This window comes from Castor canadensis, chromosome 12, assembly GCF_047511655.1.
Source record: "Castor canadensis chromosome 12, mCasCan1.hap1v2, whole genome shotgun sequence".
Classification (NCBI taxonomy): Eukaryota; Metazoa; Chordata; class Mammalia; order Rodentia; family Castoridae; genus Castor; species Castor canadensis.
This window is the reverse complement of record NC_133397.1, coordinates 64,968,809-64,977,371: the sequence shown is the minus strand read 5'-3', so window position 1 is coordinate 64,977,371 and position 8,563 is coordinate 64,968,809. Positions and strand designations below refer to the sequence as shown.

Sequence of the window (8,563 nt, the reverse complement as noted above, 5' to 3'; positions counted from 1 at the left end):
CCTCAAGAAGGGACCAATGGCCGACCGTCTTCTTCCTCCAGCCAATCGAGGTTGAGTAGAGGCAGGACGAGGAGGAGGGGCCCAATTCAGATAGAGGCGGAGCTAGACCCAGGTGTAGATGGAAAAGTCGTCTGTAATGGAGTGGAGGTGTCATTCCAGGGCCAGGAGTGGCGGGGTTTCCCCAGTTACTCCAGAAGCTCAAATACCTATATCTGTTCTAGTAGGAGAAATATGTGAGTAAATGGGCACGTTCACCAAATTTCTCAGAATCATTACTTTGTGCCAATAATATATGCATAATACATATTACATATAATAACATATATGTTACAGAATGGCTAAAAAAGGGTTTAAAAGGCTGCAGAGTTCAGAGGGTTATTTTGGAGGCACAAGCAGAGAGTAGACAGGGAAGAAAGGAATAGTCTCTGTAGGGAACTAGGTAAGTTTTACTAATCCTCAGGCAGAGTTGTTCCTGGCACAGAGTTGTCATATCCAGGGTAGAGTGGCAGACAGTTGAGTGTCAGCTTGAAGTAGGCTGTGTGTCTTGACTAAGAGAAACAACTGTCACTGGGGATAGAAGCAGAGTTCCCTCACTGTGGAAATTTTCTTGAAGGAGGCTCGTGACAAATGTTGGGTCAGTGTACTTAGCAGGCCTCAGTCCTGGGTGTTCCTTTTTTTATAACCCATGTGAAGGGGTTACATCTGGTGTGACTGATAAACTCATGTCTGGTGTTTCTGATAAGACTTTACATATTTATGAGTGTAATTATGTACTGGCACAAAAATACTATTTGTCACTTTGTGCCTCGTGGCATACTGGCAGATGGTGGTTGTTCACTTGTATAAACAAGATGTGGAGTCATTCTGTCTTGGTACTTATACTCAAAATGAAGTAACTTAGGCCAAAACTACTGCTTAATAAAATGGAGTAACTCAAGGCTAGGCACAGATTTGAAGCTGCTATCCTATATAATATAGAGCAACCAGAGAAGGCCTGGCATGTTCTCAGTACACACAGAGAGATACAATGAAAAAAAACAAAAATCACAATCCTTACCCTTTGGTAAGGACTAAGGTAACCAGGAAGTATAGTCATAGTGAAGAATGATCCCGGTGCAGAGGTACATCCACTGGAAGAGGACTGGGGTGATGCTTCTGACCCTGCTTTCCTTGTAATGCTTCCTCACTTACAGGCAGCTTTTAGTGGCCAAGTGTCCAAGATTTTCTGAGCCAGTCCTGGTTTGAGGCAGGACTTTGGGAGGACTCTCTTAAAGGTAAGGAAACTGAAGCAAGATCTGAAATTATATCTTCCTCCTGTCTCTGAGGGAACGCCTGTGAGTAAAGGTGTACTTCATTTGCCAGGTGCTTTACATACACGATCTAATTTAGTCTTCTTCATAATTCCGTGAGGATGATATGGTGGAGAAACTAACATTCCCAGAGTTAGTCTATTAGAAAATAGTGAATTTTGGATTTACTGTCTAATGCAGAGTTCACAACTTTCCATATGCACCAGTAGTTCTTTGTTTTTGAAACCTCTGCCCATTTAGGAATTCACAAGAGTCTACAGTCCACTTACCTTACCAATTTCTAGTTGCAGAATGAAAAACTTAGTGCTTAATCACAAAAAATTAGAAATGAAATGTACCAGTTGTAGTATGAGCCTATGTATGTGATTCATAAGTTACCAAAGAGTTTTCTATTATCTACTAAACTCAGTATTTTTTTACATTTAATTTGATATTCTGTCATGAATTACTTAAATGGCATGCATTTATCAACAGGACAACATTAATGAAGTGTCACTAAGCAGGCACTTTGAGAGGTAATATTTATATCTACTTTGCCAATAAATGCATCAAGAATTCCTACTTGGAAATTAAGAAGGTGAATATGGTTGGTGTGCTGTCTATACAAGAATGAATATAGAATTTTTAAACCTGTTGAAACCATTAGAAGAAAAGGGACTAAGATAGAAAGAAGAAAAATAGAGGAAATGAATCAAATGAGGCTATAATATACATGTTGGAAGTGCCACAGGAAACTCCCTGTGTAACTATCTTAAACAAGCAAAAATGTCATTTTTTTTTCTTTCTTTTACAAAACTGCAGAACAGGAACCCTGTGGGTGGCGGGGGGGGGTAGTATGGTACAAGTGGGAGGAGGAAGGAGATGGGGAAAGGGTGTAGGAGGGTGATATGGTGGAAATACTGTGTACACATGTATGTAAATTGAAAATCCAGCGGGGAGGGGAGAATGGTTGAGGGACTGAATTCAAGTATTTGATATATTGTAAAAACTTTTATAAATGCCACAATGTACCCCCACCCAATACAACAATAAAAAAAAAATAAGCTCCTACTTTGGTGGGGTGGTACATTTCTGTAATCCCAGCACTTAGGAGGCTGAGGCAGGAGGATTACAAATTCACTCCTGTGCTACATAGTGAGTTCTTGGCCAGCCTTGGCTACACAGTGAGACTGTCTCAAAACAGAAAAAGACTTTCTTGAACCATAATATTCATATTATAGTCTAGTTAAGAGGGAATTTAGGCTTAAAATAATGTTGATATAAATATCTACCAATTTGCTGAGGGATTATCCAAATAACTCACAACAAAATTTCTATCAATAATTAATTATTAAGCACTTGTAAAGATGTAAGTTACATAATTAGAAATCAAGAATAACAGCAGTAAAGACAAAGAACAACTTAAAGTATCATCTATGTCCTTTTAAAAACTTCAAGAATTTTATTCTACTTGCTCTGTGCATACAATAGCACACTTTATAGACAGCCAGTACTTCTCAGTAGTGATTAAATTAAAGGCCCAGACATCCAGAAATGAATTAATTTATTTGTGTGTGTTAGTTCTAATACCCTATAATAATTTCCTTGGAATAATTACCTGTAAGAAGCCCTTGGTCACAGGTAAAATGAAAGTCTGGAATTGCATCTCATTTTGTCTGTGAGAAACAAAAGACTTGCTACTTACTCTTAATAAATCATGTCATAGAATACTTTAGATTATACTTTGGGAAACAGTACACTGTTTGTCTCCTAAGAAAGCCCTCTGTCTTAATAAGCATTTGACTCCTTTGGGGAGAGTTCTTGAGCTAACCCTAACCAGATTTTTAGTCTTAATCACCTTTCTACTAGTCCCACAGTTCAGATTTGGCCATATTAGAGCCTTTTCTGGGCACCAATCTTCCTTTCCATCATCGAAACTTTTCTCTTTAACCATCCCCAGTACTGAAAATGGATCTTTAAAGATTCAGTAGGTATGTAGCAATATTGTAGCACTCATATTTGATCTATATATTTCCTCTCTTCCAGGGCTGAAAGAGTAATAATCACTCTAAAATTATGCCATCCATCATCATAATTCCTTACCCTAGTCTACTTAACCTTTTCCTTCCTCCTAAAGTCTTCTTTTCTTATGTAAACTTCTGTATCTTTCAAGGATCTAGCTATATACCTTAATTCCTTGGCTGTTTATCTCATTGTTTCCTTCATTATGTCACTTACAATTTGTAGTGGTCAAAGAGAAATAAACACTTCTAAAAATTGGGAAATCATTTGGAAAAACAAGATTTTGTTTTGTTTATCTGTTTTGGTTTATTAACTTCTTCAGCCTATTTTATTTCCTCATGAAAATACTCATAACCCATATTTCTTCTTAAGTTACAATGCAGCTTACATATTTTCCTTTGCCCTTAGTTATTTTGAACAGCTAATACTTGACACTTCTACTTCTTCACCTTCCAATTCGTTTTCATTCTATATTCAGCTACTTTTTTAAAGCCCATAAGTGGCCTTAGAGATGGGCAGTTAGTTGTAGTGGAAAGAGTTCAGAATAAAGAGTTTGAATTAAAGAAAGTTAGCAGTTTTGTCACTCTACAACTCTAGAAAAGTTATATATCTTTTTTAATTGAAATTCGGCTAAGAACCAATAGCAGGCTGGTGGAGTGGACTCAAGTGGTAGAGCACCTGCCTAGCAAGACCATAAAGCTCTGAGTCAAACTCCAGAACCACCAAAAAAAATTAATTAATTAGAGAACAATAGAATTGGGCATTATAAAATGCCCAATGTAAAAAATGCAGAATTTCAGGTCTCACTCCAGACCTGCTGAATCAGAATATGCAAGTTAACAAGATACCCACATTGAGAAGCACTGTTACATAGTTATTTTGGATAAAAAGACTCAGTTTCCCAATATGTAATATATAGATAATACCTGCTGTATATCGTTAGCATCTAACCAACATCTGTCATACAATATGTTTTACATACTTATTTCTTGTGTGACTCCTCCTGCTAACTTGTAGGCTTTGTGAAAGAGGGATTATTGTCAGTTTATTGTTGTATCTTCTGTATCTAGTATGGTGCCTGACACCTAGTAAATATTCATATTTTTCAAATGAATAAATGTGCATCTTGTCAAACTGTCATTTGTGTTGCAGTCATTTTTAATAAATTTTTATTAGGATATATTCATTATAGGGGGGATTCACAGTGACAATTCCGATAAGACATATTGTACATTATTTACATTGCCTGGCTCATCTCTCCCCCTCAACTCCCTCCCCATCCCACTTAAAGTGTTTGCAAGAAGTTTCTTAGTTCTGTTTCATATAGGTATGTGATGTCCATCTACCACAGACCATCACCTTAATCTCCTTTATTCACCCTCCCCGCTCCCACGAGTACCCCTCCCAACACACACACACACACACACACACTGTACAGTCCTGGTTTTCGTTATTAATATTTAAGTTGATTTTCAAAGGGGTGTCTCAATGTATGCCCATTGTAAGTAAACTTTACTTTGGTCCGTTCATTCCCTTCCATTACTTCCCTTACCACTTTACTTCCCACCCCCCATTTTTCAACAGCTTTCAATACACATCCTTGTATCCTCTACCTTCACATTTTAGTTATGTGATGTTCCTGATGCTCTATCATTCTCTTTTCCTTTCCCTCCTTCCCCGAGTTCCATAGAGTTGTAGTCATTTAATTACACTGCCACTTACAACTACTTTCATTTGAAATTATTGAATGAGACAGTGAAAATACAGAACATTTCTGTTACTACAGAAAGTTCCATTGGATTTTACTGCTTAGACTTTCACATTCCCTTTTTACCCATGTTGAATTCATATTTTTGTCCTTATCAAAATGCCAAGAACTCCCTATGCCATGTAAAATTAAGTTCAAATTTCTTGGTATAAACTTTAGAGTCTTTTACAGTTTCAAATACTTACAAAATACACACACATACACATACATGTGTACATATTTTATAAACTATGCAGGGAGAGTCAGTCAAACCCACCATGTGCATAGCATCCATCTGATCCATATTACATTGCCCTCATGAGACTTGAGGGTAAGAGTAATCCTCAAAAATAATCTGATGGTCCTTTGCTATGATGTGCATAATGACATCTTTTGTCTCTGACTGATAGTCTTAAGTCTCCTGTCATCATTCATGACACAATAATGGACCAACTATTAGCTTGTGAGTAGGATGAAATCAAATCCTGACCCAACAGCATTTTCCACTGAAAATTCCTTAAAAATCCAAATTTTAAGATATAATATTCCATAAGTAGATACACTCTTATTTTAAAACCATTACTGTGTTGTTGATTATTTTAACTTTAGCTTGCTTGGCAATGTATATTTGTCTCCTTTGATGATGTCTTCATGTATATATGTCTCCTTTGATGATTATTTCCATGGGAATGATTTCTAAAAGCTTACAGGCCGAAAGTAATGAAGCTTGCTTTATTTTTTCAGTGCAAAGAAAGAGATTTTTAATTGAAAATAAATATATAATATTAACAAATCTCTTTATCTTTAGGAGTCACTTCTGAAGGAGGTATAGCTGAAATTACTCAATCCAAGTTGAAATCGGGTGTCCTGACCACTCCTGGAGATTCAGACCTCATTTATCCTTGTTCCTTCAGAAGTTATCTCAGTTGGCTGCAAGTTCTCCTCAAGAGAATGCTATTGGTCAACACATTGTTACTCCGAGCCAGAAGGCATTGGCAGACAGTCATTTAACTGAAGAGAGTCTGAAAGTCGTAGATATTCCTGAACCAGATGACCAGAACACTGGGATACCAACAGCCCCTGCTCCTTCCTACTCACATAGAAGAAGCCCAGTAATTTATACCAAGAAGTCTTGCCAGAAGGTCATCTACTGGTCAGCCACTGGCATCCTATGACCAGAAGACTGGGAAAGCAACATTATCTTCTACTTCCTACCCACATAAAGAGAAGACCACTATTTTCTACCAGCAGGCATTGCCAGATAGTTATTTAACTGAGGAAGCTCCAAAATGTTCAGTGAATTGACGTCTCAAGAACTTTTTTTTTGGACATGCTGGGACTTGAACTCAGGGTCTTGCACTTACTTACCAGGCAAGCACTCTACCCCTTGAGCCATACCCCCAGCCCATTTAGTTCTTTTTCATATAGGTCATTGTGCTTTTTACCTGGACTGACCTTAAACCATGAACCTTCCAATCTCTACATTTTGAGTAGCTGAGATTACAGATATGTACCACCAGGCCTGGCTCTCGAGAACTTTTAATAAGTTGTAGGATTAAGAGCACATGCTGAGCACTGTGATAGGCATTAACTTGCACATACTGCTTTCCTGTGCTAGTATCATTAAAAAATGATCAGTTTTGTGTTGTAGTATCTCAAGTGTTCCTATGCTTTCTCTCCAGCTTGGAATCTGAAGTTTAATTTAGCACATGACCATGGATACCCCACTTCAGAATTAAATGATGATGACAGGAGGAAAGTACAAGAGATCAAGGCAAAGTTGTTTGGTCATGGGAGAACTGACTTCTCGGAGGTATAAAAGAAAGCTAGTAGTGAAAACAAAATGTGAAGGACTGGGTGGTGGAAGTTGAATCTCTCACTTGGGCACTGGAGACTGCAACTGAGTCTCATGATCTTGGGTTAATGTGTTAGGAGTCTTGATTCTTCAAAAGTTAAGATTTAAGAATTAGATTTTGTCAGTTTTTGTTTATGCCAAATTCATCTACTGATAAAATTTATGGTATAAAATGAGAAATGATTTGTTTTATCAATATGTTTTAAGATCAGAGAGATTAAATATCACCCTTATTTTTTCTTAACGTTGACTTCTTGAAATGCAGATGAAGCCCAGCTAGTCTCAGATATAATCACACATTCTGCTTAAGAACAGAGTTACATAAAAATAGCTTTCTTTTTAATAGTACTTATTTTCCTTCTCTTATGAATTATTTCATGAATAGAAACACTTACATGAAGGTTGAAGAGAAGTAAAAACAATTTCTGTACATCTATTAAACATCTTGAGAAATAGCCCACCAACAAATACCATTAAGCTATGCATGGTAGTGTGCACCTGTAATCTTAGCATGCAGGAGTCTGAGACAGTGAGATAGGAGGATCTAGACTTTGAGGCCAGCCTGGGCTATATATTCTAGAGAGAGAGAAAGAAATTCTTTGTTCCCCCTTCCACAGTCTTATCTTCTTATCTCTTTTTTTTCCCTTGGCATTACTGGAGTTTGAACTCAGGGCCATATGCTTGCTATCACTTGAGTCACTCTGCCAGTCCTTCTATGTGTTGGATATTTTTGAGATGGGTCTTGCAAAATTTTTGTCCATGCTGGCCTCAAACCACAATCCTCCTGATCTCTGCCTCCTGAGTAGCTAGAATTCTTATTTTTACTTCTCCTTACATGTCTTGAGTTCCCTGCTCTTCAGTATGGCTTTGAACTTTATATAGATGAAATCAGCCCGATGTCTCTTCTTTTGAAAATTGGGGTTTTTATAATCATATGTTTTTTAGATTCATCTATATAGATAAAGTACATATTTCATAGTTTTAGTATTACTGTATGATATCCTAGTATGTGTATACATCCTAGCTTATCCGTTCTTCTGTGGATGAGGCAGTTGTTCTGTTATGAGCAGTAATCATGTATAATAATACCCAGGGTGCTCTGCCGCCTCTGGAAAGTTATCATCTGGTACTGTCACTCAGATAACAATAGAAGGTCCAGGAAAGACCATGTTTTTAATCTGAGATTTTCATTACTGATGGTCATGGAGGTGGAATTCTAGGACTCAATACCCCAAAATGTTTTGTCCAAGAGACTATAATATAGGATTAACGCAGTCTATTGCCCACTGGAGTTGGTACACGTTTGTTCTTCCCCACCCTTGTGCTTTCTCAGCAGCCTTATACACCGAAAGTCTTGCAGCCTTATCATAAAGCCCAGAACAAACCGTGAGGCCGGTCATTTATGCAAGATGATTTAGATGATGGCATGGACCACGGGTAAAACTCAGCAGTTCCTAGTTTAAGTTGACCGCCCAAACCTCAAGGCTAGGCTACAGTGTTTTCTCAGAAGAGAGAAAACATCTTTTGAAACGATGCCCATGGACAATGAAAAATTTCAAAACTTTAGCTCACCCAGAAAACCAGTAACAACTTGTTGCCCTCTTTGCTCGGTGAGCAGCAACCTGACCCCTGTCTCTACCACTGCTGTCT

The 8,563-nt window shown here is 37.7% G+C and overlaps 1 long non-coding RNA gene across 1 annotated transcript; it reads left to right on the top strand.

Annotated features, from left to right (window-relative positions):
* The first annotated feature begins 106 nt into the window (after nucleotides 1-106).
* On the top strand, nucleotides 107-7,180 carry LOC109697873 (uncharacterized). The gene is made up of 3 exons (XR_002213469.2): nucleotides 107-233; nucleotides 1,194-1,274; nucleotides 5,867-7,180. It is a non-coding gene; the product is annotated as an uncharacterized lncRNA (long non-coding RNA).
* The last annotated feature ends 1,383 nt before the right edge of the window (nucleotides 7,181-8,563 follow it).